At 42.0% G+C, this 15,029-nt stretch overlaps 1 long non-coding RNA gene across 10 annotated transcripts in view; it reads right to left on the bottom strand.

The window, feature by feature from the left end:
- Positions 1 to 305: 305 nt before the first annotated feature.
- Positions 306 to 15,029, bottom strand: part of LOC148055551 (uncharacterized) — a 183,470-nt gene continuing 168,746 nt past the window's right edge. For 6 of the 10 annotated variants that reach the window (XR_015705271.1, XR_015705268.1, XR_015705269.1 and 3 more), the window contains 2 exons: positions 12,194 to 12,408; positions 306 to 4,489 (listed from right to left, as the gene is read on the bottom strand). This is a non-coding gene — a long non-coding RNA (uncharacterized LOC148055551). Of the gene's footprint in view, positions 4,490 to 11,477; positions 11,622 to 12,193; positions 12,409 to 15,029 lie in introns of those variants that run through there. The other 4 variants (XR_015705272.1, XR_015705277.1, XR_015705275.1 and 1 more) reach the window with 4 other exon arrangements.

The raw sequence follows: 15,029 nt of genomic DNA, 5'->3' as shown, positions 1-15,029 counted from the left end.
ATATATATATAAAGGCGAGAGATTTTCCTCTACTGCAATGCCTCGCACCCGTATTTCCAGTTTTTAACATTTTTAATCACACACACACACGAGTTTTCAGGCATTTTGGGGCTGTGACCCCCCCTCCTCTGGGGGGGAACCTCCCCGTGACACCTTCATCCCCCACTCACCTGCTCCTCTGTTTCATCATCACACCCCCCGCCCCCAGGGACGTTGGGGTGCCCCAAATGACATCATCACCCCCCAGGCCCCTCCAACACTTTTTCATCACCCCCCCAAAAAAGGCACAAAACAAGGAAAACAGCCCCGACCGGCAGCTCGCTACTTTAATAATGCCGTTTACATATGTAGGCGCCCCCCCGAAAAGGGGAGCTCCGCCAGAGAAATAAAATGGGGGCAGCCCCCCCAAACGGTTGCAGCCCCCCCAGCCAAAGTATGAAGGGTAATGAAACCAGGACCTTCTAGATTACAGGGAGAAGAGGATGCTATCCTGTTAAGTAAATAAATAACCCCTGCAGCTATTGCACAGTGATCGTTGACTCTCCTGTGTCACTTCCTAACTCTGCTCCTCCCTGAAGCTTAACTGTGGTGTTTTGGGGGCAATCCTCACTCTATCTAGCTGGAGAATGAATGAACAGGATGGAAATTAACCTTAGTCTGCAATCCCACAGCGCAGAGCTGCAGAGCACATAGATCCATTGGCCCTCAAATTCCACTTGACTTTATAAGCTATTTTAGCCAAAAGTGCTTCACTCCATTTTTAACTTTACATCTTTAAGTGGCTTTTTCTGTTGCCTCTTTCTATAGGAAAAATCCCCTAGGGCACTCCTCAGAGTACTCGAAAATTCAATTTCTCTGTGCAAAGCTAAATGAAGCTACACAATAGGTATCGATGTAATGAACGCACTATGGAGTTTCCTCCTACCTCCACCAAACCTTTCCCCAGCACCAGAAAGTCAATCAAATGTGGGTTTCACCACAGATGACATTACTTCCTTTCCGTGGTAATAGCTTCTGCAAGAAACACCACGTGAAAACAGTACACCTAACATTCACTGCTTGTTTCTCTGACTTCTGTTGACTGAGCAAAGAGTTTCCTTGCATTTGTGACTTTGCCCAGTGTAAATTCCCCTAATATTGTGAGGCAAAGTTGTACTATCTTCCAGTTAGTTATGGAAGTTCTAAGGCAAGCAAGAGACAGCAGGAGAAAGCCCTGCATTGCGGAATCTCTTCCATAAGCACACGCCTGACTATCTCAGAAGTTAAACATTAATATTCCTATGCAACGCTGCTTTGTATATGTCATAATAACATCAGTTTTAGATGTTCTGTTTCAATTCCCTCCACCTGTAAGTAACATCTGAGAGTAAGAATCACTTCAGAGATTCAATCATAACAATAAATCCCTTTCTCAAAGGAACTGTTGTTTGCCCAAAGCAAACAAGACATCAGTCATATTTAGAGTTGAGCAGAAAAGCACTTTTATCACAGAATGCAGTTCAGTATAGGTAGCTTAATGTTGTCGATAGATTGGATGGAATAGAAATTTGCAGTAGAACAATACATATCAAATAGTATCCTTCATATGTTAACTGCTACCTTCTGCTTTTTTTTTTCAACCAGCTGAATTGAATGAACATACTGCTTAACTACTGTGAGCATCCTCGTGGAAGGACACTTCCATCCAGACCTGCAGGGAACTTCATGCTAGCTGAAAGGGCCAGTCACGCTGCAGGTTGTGGTCAGCATCACGAGCCTGGCACTGCTCCACGAGCCAGCTGGCAGAAGCACCACAGACGCGGGATGCGGTACGAAGACAGCCGTATTCCTGGAGTCACCACACAGCTTTCCACAGAAGTCAACTCTGCAGCAGTGGGTTGTTTTAAGAAAACAGGAACCTTCCAATCTGCAGCAGAGTTACAAATAACTGAGGGTAAAGTTTATTCACAACTGCTAGATAGGAGGTGACCGGGCGCAGCCATGGGTTTGAGAACAGAGTCATCAGAGCTGAAATCCCTAGCAGTCATGAATTTCCATTGTGACAATGCTATAATTACCATCTCATTATAGGGGATTACATTTGCATTCCTCTTTCCTTACAGTTAATTGTTCCTGAAAAGGAAGAAATAGAAATGAGGACAAAAGAACCTCAGAAACATTATACTGTCTTACATACAAATGTCTCTTTTGAATGCCTGTGACTGAGCAGGTGAGATAGAACTTCATTCACTTGCGCTGCAGCTTTATTTACATGTAACAAATCTACAGAAAAGGAAACGCAGGTTCTACTAAATAGCCTTGATTTTTGTCAAGACAGTGAAGGTTACATTATCTCACATTGCACTGCTGTAGTACATTGTGTAGTACATTGTGTCTGCATTCAGAGGTGAGGCAGAGACGTCTTTGTTGAGAAAGGTCCCATTTGACATGTTCAGTAGCGCTCAGGTTTTTGCTATGACTTGAATCAGAATTCCTAGCAAGCAGAAATGTGGTAGAAAAGACATAGGTACATTTCCATTAACAGCACATATAAAACCATGTGATGTGGGTTTGCCATGAGGGTTTGTCCTAGAGACTCTTTACCTCCATTTCTCATTTTATATATAAAAAAAAAGCATTACTAGTGTTGAAATCCAGAAGAATGCAAATAAGTTTAATATTCCCCACAAACAACTTCAGCATATCTGCATTTGGGAATGAAAATTTAAAGCCACTCCTCTTCAAAGAACCAATTTTTTCAGCTGAAAGGGGAATCCTGGTCAAAGTTAAAGCAAAAAAAATCACCTTTGCTTAAATTTAAGAAACTGTGATGAAAGATCCTCTCTACAGGAGAAGGCACGGTGTCCATCACTCAGTGTGAAGTTAGAACATCTGGCAGCTCCCCTTCCCTGTCACTGTCTTTCATTTGGAGGCTTAGACCTGCCCCACAACCACGTTCCTGCATCTGAGATATAGCAGGAACCCCAGGATGGCGCAAGGCGCTGCCAGTAACATCTGGTAGCCTTTGAGCTATACTACTAGCTTCAGACGAGAGACTACCTCCTACCCAGTCCTGGCATAAAAGTTCAAGTTCCTGTCAATCTCAATCATGATGAAAGCCATCCCAGCTGGTGCTACTGCTGCTCTTTGATGTAGCTACTTGGTCGTTATGAATCAAAGACTCTTCCTCTCATGTCAGCTCAGCTGGGAGAAACTGCCACTTGCAGAAAAGCAAACAAAAGACCAGAATCTTACACGAGATGAAGAGGCAGAGTGATACTGCAGAGCTGTGCCAGCATGACTCCCACAGGCTGAGAATCCAACCTGAAATCCCTGTAGGATTTCACTGGTATTGATCACTGGCTGGAGCACAGGACAGGGCAGAAGAATAGGTAGTATCCCGTTAAATAGTTTAAACTTCCTAGTGATGCTCAGGCTGTTGTATTTTGCAGGTTTCTAGCAACCATTGATATCGGCAGGGTGGATGTACTAGTATCTGAGAAAGCTGTTCATTCTAAATATTTGTGCTATGGAATCAGTTTAAAGTCTTACTATAATTATTAGGAAAACATTAGGCACTCAGCAAGTTGTCTTGATAGACTGGGGGGGTTAGGGGAAGAGAAAAAGAAAGAAAGGAAGAAAATCAGAGAAACAAAGAAGGAAAGAGAAGGGAAGAAAAGCAGAAGCATTTAAAGTACAATTTAAAAATCTACTTTTGGGGAATCTTAGTGTTAGGGACTTTTAAAAAAACATACTAATAAAAAGCACTCTAAGTCCATTTTGCCTGTGGTTCTGGCCTTTCTTGATTAGTTTTGATTAAAATTTCTTCCCAGATTTTTGGATCCCTTTTCTCCATACTGATGGCTTTTCGAGATAACGGAACATCTGGTAAAAAAGAAAATTCCATTTTCCTTCACAATTTCATTGAAAAGAAACCACTTTGAGTTTCAGCAACATTTTCTCTGTCTGAGATGGAAACCTTTTGTTTACTAAAATTGTTTGGAGTGCTCCTTTTTTTTTTTTTTTTTTTTTTTTTTTACAAACGTGTTAAAGATGTCAGTATTGTGGTGAAACCATCAAGGGAAAGGGGAATGCCAGGAGCAGGACATTTCCCAGGTAACTCCAACATTTCTGTAGTAAGAAATAGCTGAGTAAGTAATAGTAAGTCTATGGCTTGGAAGCATAAAAGGTGGCAGTAATAAACGCACGCTGCTGCACGAGGGACCTGTGTGGGGTCTGCGTTGTGGATTTGTTTGCATGAGACCCCCTCATCAGCACTGCTCTCCCTGGGCACTGACCTTGCATCGCACCAGCAGGAGCCAGTCCTCCCTCGTTCTGATCTCTCGGTGCAGAACACGTAGGAGTCCCCCGCACAGCTGCAATCACATAAAGGCAGAGGCTCGTCTTCCCCTCTGTATCACTACAGATCTAATCAGGGCTTTGCGATTTCTCGGCAGGAAACATCAAAACAACAATTCTGGGAGCAGCCACTGCTTCTTTCTCAGCAGGCCTATTGGTTTAATCAGAGCAAGCACAGATTTTACCCTTTTCCCCGATCTTTTTGCATAGGCTAACAATGACTTTGGCTGACATACTTCTAATGAAGGCCCAGAAGCAGCCCTCAGACTTTCCTTTTTTTCCCCCACGTTTTTTCTCATTTACTTGCCATTTTCACAGTGCAGAGTATTCCATGCTCTTCAGTCAAAAAAGGGTATACATGAAAACAGCCATGTAATGACAGAGTGAAATGCCAGTTCCTCAGATTAATTTTATCTTTCTTGGAAACTCTTGTCTTGCAAGAAGTTGGCTGTTTTCACTGGGAGTGATTTCTCTGCCTCAGAAAGTAAAGGAAATATTTTCCTTACAAAGAGCTGTATCAAGCCCAACAAAGCTGGAGCATGTCAAAGGAAAAAAAACCCCAAACAACCCCCAAAAAACAACAGAGAGAGCAAGTCTAAGGAGGCACTCACTGCAGAAATAGATAGCAATGCTGGCTGGACATGGGTGTCCCATGTGTGTTCATCACAAGGTGCAGGACAACCCCACTACTCTGGTGGTACACTTCGTATGCTCCAGTTAATATGTGGGGGCCACAGCCTCCCCCTTCACTGCATGAGAAAAAAGGCACTATTTTGAAATAGCATTCAGTACATTGCATCTCTGTCCACCGAGAGTACTGTGTGTATTCACTGCAAGTTCCTCCAGGAGCATACTATAGGTTTGTGCTGCTCATGCCCAACTTCTCACTCACCAAAAGATGAAAGAGCTTTAGATTAAAACCAGCCATTCAGGACTACTTGTGTGTTATTTGAAGTCATTGCAATGTACTGAACGCTATTTCAAAATAGTGACATTTTCCCATGCATTCACAACTTCTCCCCCCCAACAGTTCTGATTTTCAGTTCTGAAATACTAAGACAGTTTTATGTTAAAAACTTTGCTGTCTCCTTCTGAGAGCAGCCAGAGGTGGAGTACGCAGTCACTAATTTGCACAGCCTCCTCGGCTTTAGCAAAGCTTCCAGTTGCTGAGTGGTTATCTAGGGATGTAATAACCAGCTCCGGTCAAAACTGGTTTCATTTACATATTAGGGGAAATAAAACAATACGATGAGTCAGAAGTGGAGCTCTTTATTATGTAATAAAATAGTAAGCCTTTCAAAGAAGATGTAAGTCTGTATTCACTGTAGTACTTCCCACAGAACTGTCTGTAAGACCTAGCCTGACCTCAAAAGCCAGAAGCCTGAAACTGGCTCCTTATTGTCACAGGAAAGTGAGCTGTCGTAGCAGTCATATGAGTATCAAGAGCAGCACAGTCGTTACACTTATCAGCAAAGTGGTGGGTTCACACATGCACACACAGGTGCATGTGTGCACACACATCTTCCCCTCCCCTCCAATATCTCTGATAAAGTCCATGTGATGCAAACTCCCAAACTAAAGGAAGAGCTCAAAGAAACTTGGAAATTCTCACCCTGAACCATTCCTCTGGTATACCTGCCACGTCTCTCACAGACAGACAGAAATTTTGTTGTACAGGAAAAAGTATGAGAAATTTTGCTAGGTTTTCTTACTTGAGTCAGCGGTGTTTCTACTTCCAAATCACCTCCAGAGCCAGAAGTAACAGGTCTGTAGAAGATCATATCCCAAGAGCATGAAAATTGAGCCTTTTTTTTGTGGCTATTCTGTCAGTACTTTTCAGTACTTACAAAAAACAAAACCAAACTGGAAATACAGAAGTCCCACCGTGTCATGTCAGGAGCCTTTGGACACTCACGAACGAGGTAAAGACAGACATGGTGAGAGCTAGGGAGGACCATCATCTGCGCAAGCAGGATGGGACAAGGCGCATACTTCGAGTCATACGTTTTGTCCCTATTTGCTGGCAGTGGAGTCACATTGAGCGCCAGAAGCCCCAAGTCCCTTGTTTACTTCTGCCAAGAACCTGCTCTAACAACAGTTGACCACGGTTGGCATCGTTCCCTCTCGGCCTTCTGCCCCACACTCTCCACCCTGTCCCCATCCTCTCTCCTCTGCAGTGCTCCAGCTGCCTTCCTTACCTGCTAGTTCCTATTACTCGCTCTCCTCCACATCCTTCTCATCACAGACAAGCTGAGTTTCATTCTCCAGACTTACTGCTGAATTTCTGAAATTCCCAACCACATCAAGTCTTATCCCTTTTCATTCCATTCATGCTCACTTCCCTCAAGTGCATTTCAGCAGAACCTCTTCTGCTTTGAAGGTAATAAAGTTGCATGAAATGCTTGACTTGCATCATGTATGTTGACTAGAGTTTATACATTCCAGTTTGCATTTTATACCCAACTTTAACCTTTCCTTGTGTTTAATTCTAGGCTTTGGTTCATGGCCTTTTTTATCAAGGAGTCATCTGCAGTGTTTAAACCAGATCCTGAATTCTCAAAGCTCAGTGATTTTCAAAAAAGCCCAACAGAAACTGCAGTTTATTTGAACTTTGTGAACATTTTCACTAAACCCAGACCTCATTAACATTTTTGAGACTGCTGCTGGCATCAGACCGCTGGAATCAGAAACTTCAAATGTATCTGTGACATTCAAATTGGGCAACTAATGTATCTTACAACGTGACTACAAGTCTCACTTCTGGTGTGCCAACAAAGTCTATATGACCAATGCAAGTATGCAATGACATAAGATGATATCAAAACAAAATCTTGCCAATGGTTTTTACAAAATGATCTGATTATGGGAAATGAAGAATTGTTCAAGTTGAAAACTTGGCCAGCTTCAGAACAAGAGAACTAATGCAAATTGAACTGGTATAACAAAAATCAGGAACCTGTCCTGAACAAGTGAATTCGCTTTGGACAACCTTGCAAAGGGCACACAGTAGTCTGTACTAAGAGTTATACTGGTCTCTGCATCACACTGCTTTTTCTCCTACTACTCAGTGACTTTATGCTACCTGTTAGGCAACTTAAGCGTGAAGAACAGAGTCTATTATTAGTGAATGTGATTTTCCTGGAAACAACCACCACATTGTGATTTCATCTTGCGTATGTGTTTTTTGGAAGAAAAGGCAAAAGTGATGAAAGGAATGGAGAGGAGAGAAGGAAAAGAAGAAAAGGTAAGGAAAAGGATGACTACAAGGATGTACTTGCACAAGAACCATGTGGCAGGTATTTTAAGTAGAAAAATACAAGGTAATGCGATTGTGAGCTGTATTAGGCAATGTGAAAGCAAGTGACAGTATGAAAGTAATTTTTTTGAAGTAAAATATAGTGCTGTAATCCACATTCTTTAAAACTGCAGTATGACATTCAGGTATGCCCAAAGCAACTGGATTGTCGAAGTTCAATCCACCAAGAACAGTGCCACTAGTTCACGGCAGAAAATGTTACCTGATGCAACTTCCCCTTTCAACTTAGGATTTTGCAACTGCCTTCATTATTTTAATATTATTATTTAAGCATTTGTACCTTCCTTCCAATAATTTCACATTGATAGTCTTGACTGTTCCTGCGGAACTCACAAGATCTCAGTGTGGATTACCATGGCATTTGATATTGAGAAATTAACATACTGAAAGATTAAGCTACCTGACTGAAGTAACAAACGCACACGATTTCCTTCTGCCATGTGCATTAATTACAAGGTCAGTCCTCTGTTTAGGCAAATGACTTAAAAATGGGAAAAAATTGTATACAGAATTTCCAACATAGAGGATGACAATGAGTCTTTTAACTATGAATCAGAAATTCACTTCCAACCTTAGTCTACAGTGCCTGAAAGCCACTGATCTTTAATGGGTAGCTTCACAGAAAGTTTGAGTAGTTTCAGTCCACTTTCTGACACATAAATCCCCATTAAAGACTCATATCAAGGGTGATCTCACTTGCAAGACAATTCACTCACTTGCTCACAATTCATCTCCGAATTAACAAACTCCAAAAAGATTCCTAAAAACATACAGTCAATTCTTTTCTTTAGTCTACTTCCCTTTTGTTATTTCTCCCTATACCCAGTTCATGTTTTTGGCTGAATCAGACACCTCTGGTCAGCTGTGCCCATTCCCAAGGCACATGTCCCCAAGGCAGGGCTGCACTACCACCCTGGGGCTCCTCCACAGCCCAGGCAATAGCCCAAAGTCAAAAGGCTTCCAGGACCCAGAGCCAAAACATGAGAGAGACTTTGCTTTTCGCCAGGTGGACTTACAAGTCCTGGCTGCTGGAAATATTGCTCCTCCTTGTCCATCAGCCAGCTCCTTTACTTTCAGGAGAGGCTCATTATGTCCACAACCCAGCACCAAGAACATGTGGTTGGGAACCAGCGGCAAACACGGTGAGAAGCAGGACTACTCCATTTAGCAGTGGTGTGCTGCTAGGTGAGCTGAAACAATCTCACAAATTTACCCTAAGGTTGCAAGAGGAGGCAACGTGGCTTTCCAGCAGAGCCTGGATTGCAAACAGCTTGCAGCCATCCAAATTCCTCACAGTCATTCTGCTACAGAGGTGGCTCCCACTCCACAGTGGAAGAGATCCTCCACTCCATGCCTTAGGGCCCCTCTGGTCCTCTTCAGCCTATTACTGTGTCTCAGCAAACAGAACTTGCAGGGATGAAGCTGATGCTGGAATAACTATGGACGTGAGCTCCCCTCCTCACAGGCATGGGGAAAGCACAGTGTTTGGGGGTACACAGCGATGTGAAATGCCACAGCTTCTTCGGTGTCTGTGACCATTTATTCTGTGCTGGTTGTCTGTCTTCATAAGCATTCAAACCTCTTGCTTCAACAAGAACAAAATCATAAAGTAATTAAGGAATGGAGTATTTAAGAAAGCAACATAATTCTTACACGCCGGACTTCCTGTCTCATGGGTGGGTGGAAATTGTCCCCAGTAGCTTTATTCCCATGACATCAAGAGACCTCTTGCAAGACTAACAGGGGTATGAAACAGGGAAACTCACTGGGGCAATGCTCTTTTCTTCCTCTTTCATTTCCCACGTGTGTGAATATAATGCCCTTAATTGGTAGATTCAAGTTTAAAAAAAAAAAATGTAGCTGACACTTCGAAAAGAAAGACCATGTGTTTCAGTAATGGTCAAAGAGTTCATATGTCCACATTTTTTGCCCTGAGGAAGAATGAAAAAAAATCAAATAAATTTATCCCCTTTGAAACATCTCTTTATGAGACGTCTTTTTTTTTAAAAAGAAATGCCTATTTAAAAAAAAAGAAATTGGAAGAGTCACCTGTATCACCAAGGTCAATTCCCCATCATCACAACTACACAAGAGACATTTACTCCAAAGCATCCCCTGAACAGCCCCTTCCCAAGTCATGAAATGCTCCTTTAACTGCCTTTAAAATTGCAGATTACAAAACCAGTGTCTCACAGTAACACAGCAGGAAAGACCAAGGACATTATATTGAGCATAATGAGTCTCTACTTCCAAGGAGTTTCTGAGATGAAATACCTGAAAAAAGGGACCACATCTCTTACTGTCAGAAAAAGGCAAAAGAAACTCCCAAAGCCCTTTACTGAATCTTACCGAAAACTCCTCTCTGATCCTTATCCCATTAATTGGCTTAACATCAAATATGTGAGAAAAATATATTCTTAACTTAGTTTCTCTAAGCTGTGCTTTATAGGGAACAAATCAAAAGGTCAGGCAAAACCAGCATCTCCTTATTCTTCCAGAGACTTTCCTCATTAACTGGGACAGCCCATGGACAGAACAAATACTATATTCTCTCCCCAAAACAGAGGCCTTGGGGGTAAGGTGAGGTGGTTGAAAGCCGGACAGACACTTTGAGGTCAGAAGTAAACTGTTTGGGGCACTCTGCATGCTCGTTGCTGTGTGTGGCTGCCCGCACCGAGGCTGTGAGCAGCCAGGTGGGTTGGCTGGAAGACTGCTCCTGCAGCAGGTCAGACATTGCTCCATGCAGCTCAGGTCCTGGATAAAAAAAATGCAGCCTCAGACCTTTGAGCTATGTCTCAGTGGTGGTAGTCCTGACACTAAATTGAATGAATACAAGTCTTCCCATAATCTTTGATTTTGTTATTTTTCATCTGCTAGGGCTTGTTCTGAAGATGCTCAAGTACTGCATAGCAAGGGGGGTGCCTCCTTATGTTTCTGCTACCAGTTCACAGACAATTTATCCTTTTGGTTAAGAAAAAAAAAATCTAAAAAGAAATATCCAACCTTAATTGCTTTCCAAACCACTGTGTTGCACTGTGTTAGAAGTGGCTGGATTTTTTTTAATCACCTAGGCAATAATAGCAGTGTATCACAAACAAACATACTGCAAGCATATTACAACCTCTACAGTCTTCTTACTGTGAATCGCAGGCTTTATCTCTCATCTTGGCAAACACATACCCACAAGTTTCCCAACAGGTTTCACTGCTGCTAGAAAAGACCTGTTTTGTGGATCCCCTTGTTAAAACACTGTCAGAACACCACTGACAGAGTATTCCCAAATCCAATTCTCAGTTCTGCAATATTTTCTCTGAAGTCTTTGAGAGTTAGACAGTTCTGACAACGGCAGTGTGGTTTGAGTAAAAAAACCACACACACACATGCAAACCCATATTTAGAACTGAGGAATGGTATAATCTTCTTGAGGTGAATAAAAATTCCCTATTTTCTTTGAAGTATTATGAGAAAGGTACCCTTTTCATTGAAAAAGGCTTCTTCATTTTTGTGGAGGCTTGTTTCAAATACAGATAGCAAAATAAGCTCTCAGCTTCTTAGCCCTCAGAAGTCAGATTTTGTGCCATAAAATTTCCCACCTTAGAGGTGACTGTCCAATGCACAGTGTGTCCTGAACCACAGTCTTCAGTCTCAATATTTCTTTCTTTGCAGGTCCCACAGGGTTCAGACATTGACATTACGCATCCTCCCTGCCCCCAGCATCCTTTGATTAGTAGGTGTAATGATCCAAAACAGCTTAAAGTATCAGAATTGTTTATTTAACAGAGTATTTTGTTAAAATCTAATTTACTTCACCTTATTGGCATGACTATCTTACATGAAGTGGATGAGGGAGGCAAGACAGAGCATTGCTGGTATGTAAATCTGCTCCCTTAAATCTTCTCTTGCTTCTTACCATGTTTAAATCCAGCCAGGCTTACCTGTTCGCACATACCCGGTTTGGAAGTACAGCCTAAAAAAAAAAAATCAAACTGGGACACTTTCCGAGGGCTGAACAAAACCATGAAAGAAACGAGCCCTGCTATTGCCTCTGTTTCTTAAGGACTTCTCAGAGGGCTGAGGGATATTCCCATCTCTAGGCAATACCTTGCTTTCCTGTATTTTTCATAGTAGCTCTAACAATTTAGTCCAAGACTGTCTTAAGCAGAAATCGGAGTATCATGTTCAACATTATTATAGGTAACTCCAAATGTGCCCAACCACCAACTGAGCTAGAAGGTTTTAAATTTTTTTCTGACTTACTAAAATGTTGTGAAGGACTCAACTCTAGAAGGATTTGTACCATGGTTATATTTCATTAGGCACTCAGATACAGCAGCTGGCACAGGAGAATCTCTCTGCAGCTCGTACAAGCACTGAATTTTGATCAAGGTGTCAGGCAGGCATGGATGCTTGAATCTGACTTTCTGATTCTCTTCAGACACTGTTGCTGTTTCTGAAGCTACTAAGCAGCGAGAAAATCATCCACATTCTGTCAGGCCTTTATGCCCCAAGAGAAAAAAAAATTCCTCCTACAGTACCCACCTTTCCGAAATTAAGACTCCAGCTCTCCTATGTGAGAGGTAATATCTTGTTCCACCATTCAATGGCTACATTTTAATGAGTTTTAGACTTCATATCAATACATGAGAGTCAGAAAGCCCAAACTTTCCATTCCTGACCCATGTTCCAGTTTAACCTTCTTGGCTGGCTTAACATCCGTCAATGATTTCTATGTTGTATTTAGCAAAGCAGAAGACCTGCAAAACCAACATCATATTTTGTGATTAGAGCATGTTGCAGACAGCTGCCCATAGAAATAAGGCCTAAGGAAGCTGGTGTCAGAATGAGGCCCTTGTGAGCAGAAGCAGCCATAGGGCCGGCACAATCACAGCCTCTCTAGTATGGATACAGTTATACCAATATAAGTATGCTGCCCCAATATAATTCCTTTCTGTATGGAAACAGCTGAGCTATCAGCTATCCCAGGGGTTCCCTAGATTATTTTCTTAATATATTTTGTGGCCAAGCAATTCATTAAGAAACATTCATTTCAGCAATGTAGCCCATTTTTTTTTTTGAGAAATCCAAAGCTTCCTTTTTATACAATATAGGTAAATTCCAAGAAATGCAGGGTGATGGTCAAACAGGGGGCTTTCTGCAGGAAAATAACCAAGATTAGGTCCAGCAGGAAGACTTAGTTATACACACAGTTGTAGACAGACCCACTCTTTTTCGGTGCTACCTTACTGGACATGAACGACCAGTCCACGCAGCCTTGTAACGAGGAAATGGGAGCCTAGAAACAGTGTTCACAAAACAGCCCCCCCCCCTTGCTCCTTACCAGCTCAGAGCTAAGGGAAAATGCCTAGAAATAAAGTGAATTCTATTTGATAAGAGAGACGAAGGGTAAAGAGGAGTATTACCATTTTGATGGTGAAAGAAAAGCTGCAGTTTTACCTTGTTTTCCAATACTCTCCCTATGAGCCCAAAAAGCAAATCCTCCTTAATTTCTGCTTTTCCTTTCAACAATCTGATTTCTATCATTTTGAAGGACGGATACCACCCCAGTGTTGTTAATCTTGCTGCATTCATATTAAAAAGGGAAAAGAACAGAGCTGACGTGATGAGTCTCCCCCACTCAGCACAATAGTGCTTCAGCTGCTCACCACTACCTGACACATGGGATGCTGGAGCGTGATACCGTTCCAAGCTGGAAGAACATGCCACTTGAAATATTCACCTGCAGATCTTCCCTTTGAAGTGATTCCCTGGGCTGGACCCTCGGACTGTCACAGTCAAGGTTTCCAGCAACATGAAATTAGGCCACTGTATCCATTTAAACAAGTCTAAATCAACTTCATATGAACACACAGACACAAGATGAGTACCAGCTGACAAATTCTGCTTCCAGCTCCACTGCTGTATAATTTGAGAAAACTCAATGGAAGTCAAGGCAGTTTACATCAGCACAGTCCCGTTCTCAGCCTCTAAAAAGGCAGCTCAACATAGAAGAGAGCAACCTTCTGCTTTTCTCTGGGATAGTGGTGGCCAGAAGTGACCAAAAGTCATCGTCAAGGGTTCATCACAAGCTCCCACGCAAAAAGTGCTATGCAACAGCAGGGCTCCTGGTCACCCCACGTACCCAGGCAAATGGCCAAGGAAATATCTTCAGATCTGTAGTTCAGCCCACAGCCTGGCAGGCTGAAATAACAGGTTGCAGTCTTACTCTGGCATATTAAATATATATACCAGAACAGCTACGATCACAACTGGCACAAAACATGCTTTGACTGGCATTCTTTTTACAAAGCATCTTGAATCACTTATTTTTACCACTCCCCATTCTTTAGCTTTTTAGAGGCTGGATAAGGACAGCAATTACTCTACATGTTCACAGTGGCAGACCACGTTACCCTGTCTGGGATGCCCGAGACAGTGCCTTTCATAAATGAAGCACTCAAATTTAGAAAGCAAAACATCGCTTCTGTTAATGTGCCCAAATCTGGCTGCAGCTGACACGCCATTAAAGCTGAGACCTAACTGCATTTTAAGAGTTTTGATTAAAGATATCTGGGAGACATCATTAGCTTTGCTCCATGTTTGGCTAATCAAGGTGGTCAAAAGTCCACAGGTTCACAAAGCACCATTCAAGTGTTTCTGAAATCTCATCTGAAAGACACTTTGCAGCACCCAGCCGAGCGCTGGGACACAGAAGTGTGAATTTGGGTCTTAATGACACAGTAATACCTCAGTAAACAGACCAGAACATCCACGTGATTCTCCTTAGGATCCCAAAGGATTACCCTCCCCTCATCTTTGACTAAATTCTGCGGTTTCTAATTATTGAAATTTTGCCTTCGAATTCCATGGGAGTTTGTAATTAAAGACTACAGAATTTGGGACCTTGTAGGAGCATTTTCAAGGAAACAGAAACTGTTTGTTCAGAAACTTCCTAACTCTAATGATTTCTAGGCTCAAGTAGCAATCTTTTACTTAAGAATTTTTAATTTGGTAGAGTGACAAACTTAGTTATATATGAATATACACACTAGAGGTTGTAAAAGAAGGTAGGTTGCCAAGAAACAAACATCTATTTCTTTAATTAGCTTAGAAAATTAAAGGGAAGTATAATATTTTTGCACTACAAAAATGTGGTGTGTTGAGGAATAATACTCTGTGAAAACAAGGAAATTGTCTATAAAGATGTAGGAACTACTACCACTACCTCAGCCAGAACCAAATTCAGGTGGACCTTAGTGAGGCTTATACAACATTTGTTAAATTCACTTTAAATAAATTTTCCCCCACTTCCCTCATCTCCTAATCCAGGAGCCACTTACAAAAGCAAGGCAGCAACATACTGAAAGAAAGGTAATTC

This window comes from Nipponia nippon, unplaced genomic scaffold (genome assembly GCF_047370975.1).
Source record: "Nipponia nippon isolate SJK-2023a ecotype South Korea unplaced genomic scaffold, ASM4737097v1 scaffold_21, whole genome shotgun sequence".
In the NCBI taxonomy this organism is placed as follows: Eukaryota; Metazoa; Chordata; class Aves; order Pelecaniformes; family Threskiornithidae; genus Nipponia; species Nipponia nippon.
Note: the sequence above shows the minus strand (reverse complement) of the source record. Positions and strands in the feature narration are given on the sequence as shown.